The 19102-nt window shown below is 32.5% G+C and overlaps 1 long non-coding RNA gene across 1 annotated transcript in view; it reads left to right on the top strand.

Annotated features, from left to right (window-relative positions):
- The first annotated feature begins 2492 nt into the window (after positions 1-2492).
- The window catches only part of LOC145661999 (uncharacterized), a 33242-nt gene continuing 16632 nt past the window's right edge, over positions 2493-19102 (top strand). The window contains exon 1 of the long non-coding RNA XR_014126942.1: positions 2493-2623. This is a non-coding gene — a long non-coding RNA (uncharacterized LOC145661999). The remainder of the gene's footprint in view (positions 2624-19102) is intronic.

The following is a 19102-nucleotide window of genomic DNA, read 5'->3' as shown; positions in this document are numbered from 1 at the left end:
AAATATTTTATTTTATACCTATAACGAAGTAAGAGAACTTGAAAAGGGCGATCGCTTCAAGCGTTTTGGAAGTATTTTGTCTAGAGGCTCTTACTGTACCAAAAAGTCAGGTTAAGAATTGCCACAGCCAAAGGAGTATTAAACAAGAAATAGTTACTCTTAACTAACAGGCTTAGTATTGTAAAAAGTAATTAGTTTGTCAAGTGCTATATATGGAGAATTGGACAGTATGCTTCAGAAACTTGTACATTAAGGAGGTTAGAGAGGAATTAGATTTCTTTCAAAGTAATGTTAGAGATAGGTGGAGACGATAGAATGGACGGACAGAGTAACAAATGATGATCAAGCGAAACAGATAGGATAGAAGAGGACGCTTCTAGCGATCATACTTCGTAGGGATTCCAATTGGATTCGATAGATTTGCTAACAAATCGTCTTCTTTATAGCACCATAAAAGGAAATATGGAAGGAAAGCAAGGGATGGGAAGAACACAACTAATTGATGGTTTGAGCACTAGAAGAAAATATTTGAAGCAAAAAGAGGAAGCTGAAGATAATGTAATGTACAGTCCGCGGCAAAAAACCTGCAACATGAGCATATAAGTTTATTGTGAAATGACGAAGTCTTTTGCCCCAAAATAAGTGTGCACGAGAGGATGCCGTTGTTTATCCTGGCGTGATTCGTTAAACTTAGACGTTATTTTCATTATCTGTGCTGTTTGGCGTAGTTTCACAATAAACTTACATCCTCATGTTGCAGGTTTTTTGCCGCGGATTGTACAAGAAATATTTCCACACCCAAACCTAAAAATCAAAGAAAAAAGTTGTATTAGTTCAGGACCTGATGAAAAGCCGAATACTTAATAATAATAATAATAATAATAATAATAATAATAATAATAATAATAATAATAATAATAATAATAATAATAATAATAATACTAATAATAATAATAATAATAATAACATATTTATTTTTTTTAATTATCGATGCTGTATTAGTAGCGGTCATGTAGTTTGAATGCGCTCTAATTTTAATTGTATATTGCTGGGGATTACGCCAGTAATTTTAATTACAAAGTGACTGATGCTTTTCTAATTTCATAAATTATATGAGAATTTCTGACTACAGGATTCCAAAGTGTTAATTTTAAATCATATTTTCACATTCTTATAAATATTTTTAGACCATAGCGGAAGAAGGACACATGGGGTTATATGGAACGATTTCGGAAGTGGTTACTCAAATTCATCTTGAACTGGATTAGGAAAATAAAGTGTATATCAGTAAAACTGAAGACAGCTAACGAATGGGTTTCCTTAGTTTGTTTAAAGTTTGTTTTGTGACCTTCTTCATTAACTTGTATTATACGCAGTGGTAAGGTACAAACCTTAATTGAATTACATTCGTTTTACAGGTATTTGTAGTGAGTCTATTGTTTTTGCAAGTAAATTTGCAACACGTAACTAAATATCTGGCTTACGGAGCCTACATGCTTTACGCTTGAAGAACCACGCATAATTGTAAACATATATTTTAAATTATCAGCCACATTTTCTCATTCAATTTGAAAACTTTTAAATGTTTAATTATCTAATACCAGAATCGTGAATAATTTATAATGCCTGTTCAAGAATTAGATATCAATAAATCATTGAAAATCGTAATTGTTATTCCTATTCCACTAATTCTGAAAATTTCCATGCACTCCGATTCGGAATATTTTTTTACATTACTTGCTATTGGTCAAATCCTTGATTCACTTTTCGTTTTAAATGAAGTGGAAAGGACGTGACTCTTGAAAAAATATCATGAACTGCTCAAATAGAACGAATTGATGTGATTCACCTGAATAAGTTATACTAAAGACAATAGTACTAATGATTCCGTCAATCTTGCATTTGCTATAGTTTATGTTATTGGTTTACCAAATTAGTTTTTTCAATCTAATAGTTTGTTACTGGACACATTTTGATAGAATAACATTCATGGAAAATACGATTTTCCAAATCCTAAAACAATGATCTGTAATAACCCGAAACCTGTTTTAAACATCACTGCGTGTCCTCCAAGTTGGAATGATGACATAGAGAAAATCAGTAACCTGTTTTGAAAGTTTTTTTTTTAAAAAAGTGCTTAGATTTATATTTTTGTCTATTACACTTTTCATAAAAATTGATCGAACCTGATGTTATATGCGGTGTTTCTGTTATAGGTGTTATGTATAATTATTCACAGCGAGGTGCGAAAACAAAATACGATACATTTAACAATACAATCCATAAATATACCGTGAAGATATAAAACTCTAAAGATTTTACTCTTGTTTACGAAACGAAATTGGTTTAATTTAAATCAGAAAACAAAAGAACAATGCATACTTGATACAATGTTATGGCAAAGCAAATTAAGGAAAAATATAGCAATGATAATAACAGCTACGATTAAATTAGAAATTTTCTCCCTTTAAGATATAAACACGTTGTACTAGCACACTACATTTTAGTTTGTTTGGAATAGCTGTTAACGAAACATAAGAACGACTTCTAATAGCACCTTCTCAGCATCGAAATGGTTGCCAAAGTTCTTCTAATGTTCCTCCTTTTTGCTGTGTGCTTCGAGGTAAGTTGTTTTATACTTCATAAATCGGAACAAATTACTTATTATTCTCAGAAATAACATTCCCATATAAAGTGAAGCCAATTTCCTAAATTCATTAGCAATATTAATATGAGAATACTATGATGGAATCACACAGTACCGGAATAAGGCAGTATTTCTCTTTTTGAAGAGATATATTACTAAAAATAACATAAAATATAATTTAAATAACAACTATATTCAGTATATTTATTCAATCTTGTCAGTGTATTCGACTAAGTAACAAATTATTTAGTAAATGTTTTGTTTCGCACATAAACTATTTTGCAAGTATCTCACTCCAAATGTACATAAGATACGTCCACCTAATAGGAATTTTCTTTTAAAGTAATGAGATGCAACTTCCTCCATTTCTATGGAGATATTGACTGTAAATACACATTATATCTGTTTTTTTTATCGCTTCTTCGTTCCATTATGCTTTTAAACCTTACTTTCGAACTTACTAGATACTGGATAAACAAGTTTTTTGAAAGGAATTTCTAAGTAGAATAAAGTTCACACACATACACACACACAGACACATACACGTATATATATATATATATATATATATATATATATATATATATATATATATATATGTGTCATTTTCTTCTGGATGCTTTATTCTCTTTAAATGATGAAATTGTTTGGAGTGATAAACTATGTGAACCGGGACTAATTTTAACTACATGATCTAATAAATTTCCAGTAAGTATCATATAACTCGTATGAATATTGCGATAACAAATAAAAAAAACTTATTTTTAAAGTGAGATCTAAATCAATGCGAATCCTAAATATAGTTTTACAATCAGACTTTCTAAAGGTGAACGTGGATGGTAAGAACGTTACCATATATATTAAAACTCTTTATTTATCTGTATACAGTGAAGATCAAAAATAGTACAATAGAGACGTGTTTTATGGAAGTAGGTTCAAGATTAAGAATTTTCATTCTTTAAACACAGTTTTCTATTTCCAATACTCTCAATATCCAGATCGGTATACCAGGTCGGTATATTCATTATAAAAGCGATTGATATTGATAAAAATATTAATGAAAACATCAGTGTTTAAAAAGTAAAGCTTGGATTCAAATACCATTAAAACTTATTACCGAGTTAATGAGATAAATAATTTATTTTAACAACATTTAATACATCAAATAATTTGTATGGAATCTGAAATTGTAATTATAAGAGAAAAATGCTCTCTAATATTGAGCGTATATTGAAGGTCTGGTATCAGAGACGACCAAAGACGTTGCATGTCTGAAAAGTAAGCTCGGATGGACGATTTTAGCGTTTTGATAAAACGCCCAGCAGAATTCGCTTCAGGGTGGTATTGACTTAAATTAATGAGCTTCCTCCCCAGTCTGAACAAGAATTTCTTAAGTAATTCTGATATAAGCACAGAAGCGTTTTCGGTAGAAATAGCTTCTGGATATCTTAGTCGACTGAACATGTCTGACATTTTGTCCACTATCGAGGCTGAAGATAAAGATCTTAACTTCTCTAGAACCACAAAGCGGCTAGCATTGTCAACCCCGATTAAGATGTACTTAAATCCCTTTGAATTAGGCAATACACCCATAATATCAAAATACCACTGTGATCCGATTCTCTTACTATACTCTGATATTAGTAACCCCGTTTTTCTTTTATTTTCTTCCTTAGGTAGCTGACACCTATGGCAACATCTTACAAATTCAGTCACTTTCTATTTCATATTTCCCCACGTGAAGCGTTTCATTAATTTCTTAACAGTCCGATATGTACCAGCATGAACTCCAACAAGCTTATCTTCATGGTAGTACTCTATCAGAACTCTTCTTAAAGTGTTAGAGATTAAGATCTTGAAAGTATTATGGACTTAATTAGTTCTTTTCATAAGAATATTTTTATTTAAAACAAAACCTGGAATGTTGTCGCCATTTTCTATTTTATCTATTATTGCTTTCAATTCAGGGTCTTCTCTTGGAAGATCTTCGATGGGTTTCCTTATCAGAGGCAACTTCTGTCTATGGGCTAATCGCAAGTTGCTATCAAAGGCTCCTAATCCCAAACGACCGTCTACTAAGCTAAACTCAAAAGGGTCGTAAATTCTTGTGAGAGTGTCAGCTATAACGTTATCTGCTGATCTAACGTGTTTAATCTTGAACGCAAACTAACACAAGGTCTCAAGAAGAGGACCATACTTTAGTAGACGCATAGAGTTGCTTAAAATCCAAGTAAGGGCCTTATTATCTGTCAGGACATCAAATACTCTAACCAAATAGTGCTTAAATCGGGACATAGCTCTTACTAGGCTTATAAACTCTATTTCGTATATGCTTGTATGTTTGTCTGCTTCTGATAATTTCTTTCTAAAGAAACAAACAGATTGAAGCTCCCGTTACTATTCTCTTGAGAGAAACAAGCAGCTATGCTTTTTCCTAATCCGTCTACATGTAAGATAAAGCGTTTATTTAGATCTGGGGTCTTTAATACAATGTTTTCAACTAAAACTTCTTTTAATTTGTCTAGAGTCCTTTGGTGTTCCGGACTCCAGACAAATTTATTCTTAGGAGATTTTAATTCCCTAAGAGGTCCCATTAGTTCCTGCAACTCAGGAGCAAATTTCGCGTAATACCTGAAAAGCCCCAAGAACTTCTGAGACCTCTCCTATTACGTGCAGGTGGTAAGTTTTTAATAGGTGAAACCCTAGCCGGGTCGATTTCCATCTGATATCCGGAAATAATATACCCTAGACAGTTAATAATTTGCTTGAAAACCAGACATTTATCCGGAGATATAGTAACATTAAATTTTCGGAATCTTTCTAGTACCTTTATTATAGTATCTTTCTGTTGTTCTATAGTATCAGAAAATATAAGAACATCGACAAAATATTATCTTACTCCTTCTCCTTCCAAATTTCTAAGTATTTTGTTCATCACATGGTTAGGAATGTTACTACCAGTTTTAATACCTACTTGGAATCTTGCAAACTGAAAAAGACACTTTGACGTAACAATTCTTGTGATGTCACGTAAGCTAGAATCCAAAACAATTTGGAACTAAGCTTTCTTTAGATCTATTTTCGTATAGAATTGCTTACGTGACAAGCCAGCTAAACATTCCTCAATGTTCGGAGACGGAAAAGGATCATTTACAATCAATTCGTTAGCTTTAACGAAGTTCCCTACAATTCGATAACTATTGTCTTTATTCTTCAATGAGAAGCAACTACTGGCATAGTTCGAACGGTCAACTTCAATTAGAATACCCTGCCTAACCAATTCTGAAATTTGATCATCAAATTCTTTCTCTTTATTCTTAGGAACAAGGAACGGATTTTGCTTAAATGTTTGTTTTCAGCTAAATAAATGTTGCCTACACAACCCCTAATACATCCGATTCTATTGGTTATTACATCTGAGAATTGATCCTTAATCGAACCCATGAAAGAATCTATTTCAGGATTCCGAAAACTCCATGATTCTCGATTAGATTTTTTTATCTGTATGTATTAGAGATGGCCAGAACCGGTTCCTGGTGGAACCGGTTTTCGGGTCTGAACGGATCCTGTTCTTGAAGATCCGGTTTCGGAACAGGTTTTTCGGATCCAGGCCTGGAACCGGTTCTTCGGATCCAGATCTAGAACCAGTTCTACGGATCCAGGTCTTGAAACGTTTCTTCGGATCCAGTTCTGGAACCGGTTCTTCGGATCCAGGTAGGAACCGGTTCTTCGAAACCACGTCTGGAACCGAAACTTTGTTACCATCCGTACGTTAAACACGAGCTGCTGGCAAGCTGTGAACAGTATGCTAGATGAAATGGTGGAAGCGACAGGCAGGCGCCAGGCGGCTGCAGCTTGTCTCATTTGGCTAAATAAAGTGGGTGTCTGGCAAATTCATTGGCTAAACAGGCAAACTGACCAACTCATTTGGCTAAACACCCACTGGTGGACCAAAATTTTTTTCTGGGGGCACAAGTGGGTCTGGGCGGGGAAGGCACAAGTGAATGGTCCCCTTTGCATTATTATTGAAGGTAAATTTGTGCATCATTTGCGGGACTTTGGGGGCTTTCAGATCCAGGACTGAAACCGGTTCCTAAGATCCGGTTCTGGAACAGGGTTTTCAGATCAAGATTTGGAACCGGTTCCTAAGATCCGGTTCTGGAAAAGGATTTTCAGATCCAGATCTGGAACTGGTTCTTAAGATCCGGTTCTGGAACCGGGTTTTCGGATCCAGGTCTGGAACCGGTTCCTAAGATCCGGTTCTGGAACCGGTTTTTTGGATCCAGGTCCGGAACCGGTTCCAGAACCGGTTTTGAAAACCGGATCTCCGAGAACCAGTTCCTCGCGGAACCGTTTCCGCCGGAACCGGAACTTTGAGGCCATTCCTAGTATGTATTCTGGGTTTTTCACCTGTGGGAATCGATTATAATTTTTAACCAAATCTCGATTATTCTTCTCCCCAATATACTCCTTATTTTTCTTAATCAACGCGTGGAATTTCTGTGACTGCTAGACGTTCACGTCAGAAGCTTCCGAAGAACTCGATGGACCATTGTTCTTAACTTTAAAAGTCGCTGAAGGAACTGAAACAACGTTCTTCTTTTCTTTTTCAATCACAACACTAAGATCACTCTTAGTCTGTTTTTCATTTGCACCATCTATGATGTTTTTCTTCCTCTTCTTTTTCTTTGGCTTCTTATTATTCGAAGTTTTTTGTTTTATAACATTGGGATCCACCACTGTATGTTTTAAATCTGGAACACTGATAACTAGTGTCGCACTTCAAATCATCCTTGTCAATTATCTTATCTTCTATTTCACCCACATTTGTCGAAATCATCGCTAAGTCAACGGAAGATCTACGATGGAAACGAACTTGATCACTATCCACTGCCTTATGGCTAATGCAAGAGGTTTCTGGACAAACTTGATCAGTATCCAACTTGCAAATTTGCTGGTCCACACTATTACTGACTCTCGACAACTCTCCCTCAATTAAATTTCGTAGCCCAAGAAGCTGTGAAGCATCAGGAGCATTTATAGTCAATAAATGTTTTTCCAGATGTTGAAAATCGGGATCACATTGTACACCTGTTTCCTTATGTAGGATTGAATAAGAATCTGCCCTAATAAACATAGAAGATATTCCAGTTGATATAGATGCTAAGTTCTTCCTTCGAAACTTTCCACCAGTCCATCCTTGTTGACTAAGCTGTTCACCAGATCTAAATCCTTTTTGAAGTGATTCTACAAACTCCCTGCGATAATTCAGTCGCACACGCTTCTTTCCATTGCACAGAACCAAAAGATTTTTATCGTAATCAACTAACGCCGACGTTGAACGCAGATATCGCATTCCTAATAAACAGCCGCAAGGAAGGTTATCAGTTACTCTAAATATTATAAAAAAACAGTATAAGAATAGAATACTATAAGTAAACATTACAAAGACTACTATTTTCTACTCCACTATAGTAATAAGATGGAAATCAACACGACCAAAGCAATAAAGCTGGAAAGAAAATAGAAATTGTCCAATCATTCCAATAATTATATAATATGTACATTTTATTAAGACTGGAAGAAATTTTTTGTCATAAAATTTTATATTCAAAGAAAAAAAATTTAGTTTCAATTTAATTAAATTGATTAAGTCACTATAAATTTAAAAAGTAATTCTATATTTAATTCTGTAATCAAATTGCAAAAAAATTTGTGGAACTATAACGTTGCAGGAAAATTTTCTAATCTCAATTCCAACATATTTAAATTAATTCAAAAATTATATTTTTAAACAATAATCCAATACTCAAAAAGAAAATGTCAAAGACTGAGATCTATTTTTGAACATTAACAATAAACAACTATAACACTAAACTAAATATTAAAAAATTCCTTGAATTGTTATTCGTACTTGTAACGCCTTTTCCACCTGGTATCTATAGAAAGCCTACAGCTTGAGAACCATTACTATTAAAAGTAATAATAATAATGACAAGAAAATTAATAATTGTCAATCCCGATGCAATCCGATGACAGCTAGTTGATGGGACTTGGGCCAGCAGATTCAGTTCCCCATCGTTCAATTCGCCACTGTAGCATTTAAATATTTTTCCAATATTTCCAAATACAATAGGAAAATCAAACATATATAGGAAATAAGTGTAAAAAATTAAATAATTAACACCAAAAGAAATTCAATTTTTATAACAATTTTATTAAACGAAACTAGGGTTGTGTATTTACACTTTTACGTTAGAATTATGTAGATACGCTAACGAAACAAAATAAGAAGAAAATATGTAAATATATAAAAAAGAAAATACTAATGAAAAAATCTGAATGCTTTTAATATGCAATAAATATCTTTAATTCTCTTGAACTCTATGTAAAATGTTAGGTGAATATTATTCCTCAAAAAAATATGTTTCTTGAATAAATATTACTTGAAAAATTTAATTTCCTCCTAATTTCAAATATTATTCTCAGAATAACAATTCTGTTAATATTGCTTTAAATCTGACTTCATAAAAAAGAAAACATTTAACAATTTATTAGCGCGCTTCTAATTTCTTTACAACTTCACTTTACGAAGACACTAACAATATTCAAGCTAATGAGACGATTCCCTAGATTCAATTTCAAGAAATTAAATATATATGTCAAATCTCTTAATCTGTAATAAATAATATTACTTTAATTTTAACTCTCAGTCTCTACTCCAGAAAAGTAGAATGATAATGTTGGATAATTAAATTCTAAATTAAATATACCTTAATCGCATTTCAATCAACTCTCAATCAATAATATACTATTTTCATTCATTAATTTTTGGTAAATGTGGAATGAGAGTGCCCGAGGAAAATAATTTGCAATCTAGAATTCTTACGATAAAAATACTCTGAAAAATCAACCTATAACCAATATAAATTCTAAATTGAAAAAGAAACCAATTTAATCGGGAAATATTGGAAATTTAGTCCTTATCAAAAAAGGTGAGAATTGTCCCCCTGACTACTTAGCACTTTGCGAAACATCAAAAATGAAATAATTTCTGGAATTTAACCCAAGGGTGAAAAGACATTAAAATTGCATTAGCAATTCGACCTGGAGTAGATAACGAGCTTGACAACCGGACAAACACAAATTTGACAAGTCACAATGACTACTTGAAATTTCACTCACGTTTAATTGTTTCAAATACGTAATTTTCCTTGAATTGTGTTAACCTCTCTCTCCATTGGTAATATCTATTCAGCCTGAGCTATTCTGGCAATCGAATAAAATCTAATTGCTAGAAAAACATCAGTATTATTATATAACGTAATTCCCCACAAAAAAAACTTTCCGTGACTTTGTTTCCTCACAAAATATATGAGCATGAAAGACTTATAACTGGTTTTTAAGCAAAGGAAACCAGCTAATGCCCAATAGGAATTACTTTTCACGAGATCGAATCAGGCTTTCACTTGGGACAAAAGACCCTTCACTTCACTGCCCTTTAATTGCACTATTTCTCTGAACAGAATTGAAAGAAAGTGAGAACATAAAGTTATCACGCAAACCACTATCTGTGCTAGCAATTCCCAATAATTTAACACACTTTTAAAGAAAGCTTTCACACTCTGTTTCACTATCATAACTTAGTAGCCACAAAAAGAGCAAAGAAAAGGAGCCCGTTTGACTTGCCGCTAGGTTAGCTTGTGAGAATTGCAAAATCAAGGAATGAAACATTTCTTTTTTTACTGATCACTTCATAATATATTACTGGCATTTCACCAATATGACTTTATCGATACACGTCGTTAACACACACACCATACTAACAAAAACTACAACTGTGAAACATTCTCCGAAATAGAGAAACCCTGTCGAATCGAAAGGAGAGTCTTTCCGGCTAAGCAAGCGAATAACAAGTAAAGAAGCAGCGAAACTTTCTTCAGCTTTTCGAGTCGGTGAACGTTAACCACGCCCCCTTTCGCGACTGCTATCATTTCCTCCAGCAGTCTTTCCAACTGCTATTACCTAAATATTCCACATACTTTTAAGATTTTTCTTCCTACTTTTTTTAACCTTTTCTTTTTTTTTAAAGAAGATCATATCTATCCAAACCAATGATTTTAACATATTGAATAGTGACTCTTGAAAATTATTAGGATTTAATCAATCTATTTTACAGTGATTTTCTTCCTTTTTTAAATCTATTAGTCTTGTGACGCGTCCATATTCGTCGACCTCATTCCGCACGAACATGAAACGTTACAAGATCCAATACTGTCTTTGTTTGATCACATTATGCAGAACACCAACTGCACTCATACTACTTCGGGGAAACTGCTTCACTATGCCATTATACACCTATTTTCATTTTTGAGATATATTTCCCAGGAATGATATCTGATTTATACGACTTTTTATCTGAATCATCAAGAAGCTTCTTTATTAATGTTTGGTTTCTTTTACTTAAAGCTTTCTCAGTAGCCTGTTGACCTTTTTCTCACTTTCATTCACACTTCTTTTTCCTTGCTTTATAACAAAAGCTTAAGGACTCATATCCCAAGCTATTATTAGGCCTTAAATATTACAACTCTGGCTATATGCAAACCGGAGCACTCGGAATTAATATTTGTAACCTGTTAAATTACATAAGCGTATTATCTACTCAAAACAATGTTTCGAACATGTTATATTCATTCCCATAACTTACTTACACGGATTTAATAGATGAAGCGTTGTAATTAAGTTTATCATTTAAGAAAACGAAACCTAGTGTCTTCATATTCAAACTACATACAGCAATTCATAAAATAATGTTCTAGCTTCAATAGTAATTAGTGAAGTAACACTTCAAGTCGTCATTGCTAGTTTCAGAGCGTTGTATGAAAATATACATTTTTGATTTTCTTATTTAATGAATAAATCATATTCTTCTCTTGCCTCTCTGTAAATCGTAAATGGTAGGAAATAGAAAAAGCAGGAAAACAAGGTGGGAAATTATCAGGGGACGCATGGAATTGAACTCTTTGTTTGAACTTATGTTCTTTATCACTGCATTCCGTGGCTACTGAAAGACCAACACGTATATTTTTGTTGTCATAATTGTACATAAAACAAAAGAAGCAATCAAGTTTCGTAAAGAATCAGTTTTCTTGAGGGGCACCTTACCACTTAATAATGCTTTACTGCAGTGCTTTTAGAAAATCCCACACGAAGCCAATACTTATGTATTATAAAAAACTATAGGAAAATGAGTGAAACTTGGAGCGAGATAAGGAAATCATAAATAACAAGTTGAGGCTTCATTTAGAAGTACAGGAAAGATAATTGCGTGACTGCAGGGCGTTAATCGAATATGTTTCTTATAATAATATATGTAGCTTTCATCATTTGAACACGTAGCTGCATGACACGCATGCCACAAAAAAGTAATATAATATAATTTTAAAAAAATCGTATGACGTAAGGTTAAAATTTATTTACGATTTATTTGTGAGTTCCTACTTGATCAGGTAACACCCACAGCTATATATTAGCTATAGGTTAAGGACAAATGACTTCCCAGAAGATAATGTTTTACATTAAAATCTTGTGTTAATTTGCTCTTCTTTGTTAAATGCCTTAATGGAACATAAAATTTTTGGTTCTCCGACTCTGATACTTCGATAGGTGGCTTTACGAGAAAATTTTTCGCTCCATTAGATAAACTTAAGAACATTTTTTTATGTGAAATTTAGTTTCATAATATATTTCTAAATATTGGGGAGTATACCTTTTGGGTATTGTAGCACACTGCGCAAAATTTTCATAATTAAATTGTCGCTTTATAGTAAATAGTATCCTACAAAGAATTGGTTTTACTACACGAAATGTTGATTTTAATTTCTTTTCAACTTGTTGGTATTACGATGATAAAATTATTACTTGAGCTTCGAGGATACGTAATAAGTGTCTAAAATCAACCCATTTGATAATTTTCCTTGTTAAGTTTCTCTCCTCCGTCTTTTCGTCCCTTTGCCTAAAAAGCTTTATCATTTATAAAGACTAGATCTTCAATAATATGTCTCGTATATTTAGGTTTCTTTCAAGTTTCGCATAAGTGGTTATAAGATAATATTTATTAAAATTAAATCAATATAAATTTAGTAATAAATGTTATCATTAACTTTTTTGAAATCGTATTTCCTTTTAGCAACAAAACATTCTTAACTCTATATAAGCTGTTCCGTTTATATGTGGGAGTTTTTCGTAGTTTCGAAATACAGAAAAGTCTTTTGTTTCTAAATAAAAATTATAATCATGATATTACTATCTTCTTATATATAACGTTTACTTCTTAAATAGAGCGCTAGTATATCTAACTCGTCTCTGTACTTGCCTTTGGTGTTCTAATCGTGGAATGAGATCATGTAGATCGGATTTTACGTTGTGTTAAGTCAAAATTTCTAAAGCAATCGCTGCTGGAAGAGATGCTAAACTAAAAGTCAAATCAAATCACTGTTTTTAAGAAATCGTAATAGTATGGACCTGTGTATGTAATTACAGAGACTTGTACAAAAACAAGCACCTAAAATTTTATACCATAGCTTCGACAATATCATTATTAGTATGCTTTCTTATTCTCATTTGATTTTCTTCGTAAGGCATTTCCTTAATATGAAAGTTCTGACTTAGGAATCTATTTATTCGTAGCTTAAAACATTTAAGTAAAATATATTTCATCTATTGTCAACCCTTATTACGTCATAGTTATATATTTAGTAGTGATTTGAATCTTGTAATTGATGTATAACGTATATTTGTACATAATCGTAAGTAAATAAATTCTTTGACACAGATATTAAACCGTCACTGGTGCGTATGATCTTTATTGAGCGTGCACTGTTCGAGAGGACTAAAATTCATCGTAAAATAATGAAACGTGAATTTAATTCTTATGTATTAAGTACTGGATTGGTATGAAATAAATTTAATTCGAAACACTGGTAATTATAATTTCAATACAACTGAATGCAAAACTAACTTTTACACTTTATGCAATGATAAAGGACTATAGTCATATATTTTCATTGCTCTTTACTACAAGCAAACACACTTGTCGTCTTTGTCTATCTCCCGTAATATAAACGAGAACGTATAAATAATCGAGGGTGACAATTAAATTATTACCAGTATTATTTTGTTCGCCCAATAAAATTAAAATGTATATCTGAAATACCTAAATGCTAAGAAATAAATATTTTCTTGAATTTAAGTACATAAACTAAAATACTAATCTCTACTAATTTTATAATATAATAGTTAAATCTTATAAATTTGAAACAAACATGTACAGTATAAACGACATTTTATATTTGATAGTACGATTATCACCTTTTTATGTAGAGAAATTTTAGATAATTACACACATCACTGTATATGAATGCATGAGCGTATTTAAATAAATTATTAAATTTTAACCTTTTATAGACTGGTAAACCTATTATAAATTCTGGGTTTTAATTATATCGCTTAAAGTCCTCCCCAAACTGATCGTATTAACTGATTTAAGGTACAAAGTTTGGAGTACGTGTTTTATCAATAAACGTAACTATATAATCCCCGAAATTGTTTAAAAACCTTATAATGTCTTATTAATACATACTGGTAAATTTAAATATTTACGGTTTATACTTATTTCGCGCGTTTATACTAAACATTATGAACGAAAAAATTTCCTTGAACAAAATGAATTTTCGTTTCACCATCTCAAGAAAATTAACAAATTTCTCATTACAATAATGGGCGAACTGAATTCCTTAAACGATTTTTTTTCACTCTACTGAAGAGCATTCCCTTGTCACAGTACTCTAACAATAGAAAGCTATTAAAACAATTATGAGATTATTTTATATATATTAATTATGGGCACGCAAATGAATTCATAACATACGTATTTACATTTGATGTACACTATTTATACACATTACACGTTAATACATATACGCACTACATTGTACTAATTTTTAGGAAATTGACTTTAAGTTGTATATATCCTGTTTTCGTTGTGCATAGTGGAAACATATATTTATTATTCTCTTCGAATTGATTCAGAAATTTCTCAATTTCAGAGATAACTTTACATCTCACATTCTTCTATACAGATTGAATTCCGACTATTTTCAGGACTATTAATGTTTCTCTATACTTTCGTCGTTCTTACTTCCTAATAACTTATTTTCCATCTTTTATATTTAACTCTAGAAAAGTTTGTTAAATTTTACATACACTATGACAATCTATACATTTAGATTTTCAAATGCTTTAAGAATGTTGCTGCTTACATTGATTCCTTCGCGATGGTTACACGTCCATTCTAAATAAAGAACTAACGTTTCGTCTAGTAAATATTCAAATGTATGAATAGAGGATAGAACTTTTATTTGATTGGGTTTGTGTTTAATTTTACTCACTCCTCTACAAACAAGTATCTAACCCGAATTGCAAACTGCAAAAGTACACTGATAACGTTAAATACAAGTATGCTTTACCTCTGTACAGTATTAATAAATGTTTTTGTTTTCTTACATAAATATTATGAATAGTTTTATGCTTCTGTTCTGAAAAAAGAAATATAGAAAGAGCGTAATAGTTAAGACATTCTATTTCTTCATGTTCATGATATCAAATAATTTCATTTGAAGTATAGGTTTGCACGAAAGACTTTAAATAGAATACGCAGATTCTTATTCCAATAAAATATCAAAAGAATAGATTATTTCCTTCAGTCGTGACTTCTTATCCACAAGTTATAAAAGAATTAAAGTGTTAACGGAATACACATTGTGGGGATACGAAAATGAGGTGCCTGTGTAGAAAAAGAATATCAACTAACTTTCATCAGTATATTGCAAGTAGAGAAATACATTTTTCACACACAATCATAAAAGATATTCAGCATTAATACATGGATGTTTAAAAATCATCAAAATGCGGCTATGCTTAATAATTTCCTAATTTTTAAATAGTGAGTGAACCGTTCTAGCAATTTTGATTAAATAATCAATAATTTATTTCGCTCCTATCAATAAGTAACAATTGAAACATCTCATATATATCTTTCATTTTATTACTCGCTATTTATGGAACACTCTCTTTAATCAATTCCATGGACTCAGATATCGTACTAGGGTATTCATATCGGCCCTTGCAAATTTTACCCTGACTATGTCAACCCTCTGATTTATGCTAACAGACCAACTTATAATCTTTCGCACTCATAATACTTCCTAATAGCTTTGAATGCCATACACCATATAAAATAGGTCAAGGCAATTCATCACAATTGTTTCCACATTTTTCCATGCTTCCTATGAAATTTTCCGGAAATGTGAAAGGAAATTTCTTTCTCCTTATTATGTTCTGTTGAAACATTGACAAGATATATCGCAATACGCATTTATACCTTGCTATATTACACACCACACTGGCAACTGGCCGAGCTCGTGAGTTTTTGCTGTGATTCCAAGTCAAGCAAACATTCATTATTACCAGAGAGTTGCGTAATTAAACGAACTTTGCGGAGAAAATGCAAAACGTAGATAGAAAAACCAGTCTTTGTTGTTTTCTAATTGTAACATTGCTCTAAGCAATAGTGTATATTATAAAACTTTTACTTCATTATTGATGAAACAGAAAATGTGCAAACACGGTAACCTACGATACGAAATAAAATAGGTTTCAGGAACCTGAGCTAAACCTGAGCCAGGAACCTGAGCTAAACCTATATCCACTATTTTATCCCAAAGCTTACTGACTGCACAGAATCCAAGGACGCCCATGTTGTAGTCTCAAAGGGGGGCAAGTATAAGCGACGTGTCAAAAATAGTTTCAAATTTTGCTGTAACTAATATAAAAATTCTATTGGATTTTCGATATTCAAATAATGACAGTACTACAAAATATGTTCCAAGGCACCCTGAAATGTCATTATAAACGGGAAATACTGTCATTATTTGAAGCTCTTTCTCAAAAGGATGACATAGAACATCAGTGGATGTACCAACACCCCACGATTATAAAAGATATCCTAAATCAGAATGCCCGGAAAGAGAAGAAATCGAATGATTCTGGTTTCATCCTTCCAAATGGAAATTCAGGAGTCTCACCAATGTGTATTGAGCTCCTCTACCAAATATGATTTTCAGTAAGTTGCCAAAACGGTCAGAAACCACCCTGCCTGTTGACAATCACACTGAAACAATCATCACAGTATTGGCTTATTCAAAATCGTTTTTTTTTTTAATTATCGAGGGAAATCTTCTGTACATACTAACCGTTCTCACTTTGTACTATAGTAGTACGAAAAGCTTCTAAGTCATCCTGGCAAGATATTACAGACGGGATATACTGTCACGTCTTGAAGTTCTTTCAGCACTAACGTCAATGCACATTATCTCCAATAGAAAGTAATAAGACCTCTGCAATAAACATTACCGCCTGCATTGTTAGAGGAGGACTAAAGATGTATGACGAAGCATCGCTCAGGTATCTAAGGTGTTATAAACAAGACTGGCGGTAGAGAGAAGAAATCGAGTTCCTTCACTTTCGTTTTCCCAATGAAAATCCTGGAAGTCTCGCCTTAGCTGTTATTATTTTGAGCTTTTCTAACAGCCATTCCCGTTCGTTACACTATTTTCAGTAAGTTACCAAAGTCTACCCTGGCTTGTACCATCACACCAAAACAATGAATAATATAACAAATGGTTTGCTAGAAGCTAAGTTGTTCATAATCGTTTCACACTTCTGGTCGAGGACTATTTCTCTATATCCAACACACGTTCATTTGTATTGTGAAATGGAAGCAAGTTTTAATTTAATGATTGTCAAATTAATAAGCGTTTTTCTACTAGTTAGGAAGACCGCAACGAACTTTAGAAAAGTAGTTGATTATTAGTAGTAATATTTGTAGCGATAGAAATAGTTGGTTATAGAAAAGCACAATGGGATAATTATTATTGAATCTCTAAACTAAAACATATCAATCTCTTATCTTCGAAATATTGCTTCTCACACTTTAGTCACGCGAAATAAATCCTAATCTTTCTTATGAAATTTATAGCACAGGAAGCATACAAATAATATCTTTCAATTTCTGAAGTATGGGGCGTTGTCAAATTGCTTTGATATACATAACCGCAAAAAATCATTCAAATCAAAAGAGAACTAATAAGGCTAAGCAAAGGATAAATACTCAGAAGAAGGTATTAGTTTGGAAACTGAATATGTGTCCACACCATGCAAAGAACATTGTTATGATTTGTAGGATTTAATAGATACTGATAAACACATATGGAAGTAGTAGTGGAAAATTTCTTTTAATTACAGCTTTTAAAAATCAATTAACACAATATTTCAAACAAATTAACACATTATTTGAATACAAGCAAGACTCAACAAATTACATCCTCATAGAAAAGATTCAGTTTAGAAACAAAAGTTCTCACGATATATCCTTGTCGTTCAAATTTTCAACTATAATGATGATGCCACAATTTAAGATTCCGAAAAACATAACAAGTGAAGCTTTCTTGAGTTCAATAAAAGCGGTACGATACACTACTACCTGTACAGTTGAATTTGAACATTAAAAACCAGTGCGCGACCCAACCTTGTGTATAAGAATAATAATGTTGAAATGTTACATTAACTTTATTTTTAAGTACGTAGTATTTTCATCAACCTCGTGCTTATATATTAAAGAAATCTGACGGAACAGTTCTCACTGATACGGATAGCCTCTTAAATAGATGGAAAGATTTCTTTAACGATTTGCTGAACACGCAGCCAAAAACTAATGTGCGTGGAGAAAAGGAGATACACACCGCAGAACCGTATATTCCAGAACCCAATCGAATAGAAGTGGAAGCCGCTATAAAGAAATTAAAGAAACACAAATCTCCGGGTGTTGATGAAACTCCGGCTGAGTTAATTTTAGCTGGAGGCGAAAAATTGTGGAACAAGATACACAAACTCATTCTCCTTATCTGGAACAAGGAAGAATTGCCACAAGAGTGGAAAGAGTCAATCATTGTTCCAATTCACAAGAAAGGCGACAAAACTGACTGTAATAATTATCGAGGCATTTCTCTTCTGTCAACATCCTATAAAATCCTTTCAAATATTCTGTTAGCAAGATTGACCCCATACGCAGATGAAATTATTGGAGATTATCAGTGCGGATTTAGACGAAATCGATCAACTATCGACCAAATATTTACCATTCGCCAAATACTCGAAAAGAAGTGGGAATATAATACCCCGGTACATCAACTATTTATTGATTTCAGAAAGGCTTACGACTCGGTTAGGAGAGAAACATTATACAACGTTCTTACAGAGCTTGGAATACCGAGAAAGCTAATTAGATTAATTAAGATATGTTTAAGTGAATCCCAAAGTAAAGTCCGGGTAGGAAAA

This window comes from Thermobia domestica, chromosome 10, assembly GCF_964235325.1.
Source record: "Thermobia domestica chromosome 10, izTheDome1.hap1.1, whole genome shotgun sequence".
NCBI lineage: Eukaryota > Metazoa > Arthropoda > Insecta > Zygentoma > Lepismatidae > Thermobia > Thermobia domestica.
Note: the sequence above shows the minus strand (reverse complement) of the source record. Positions and strands in the feature narration are given on the sequence as shown.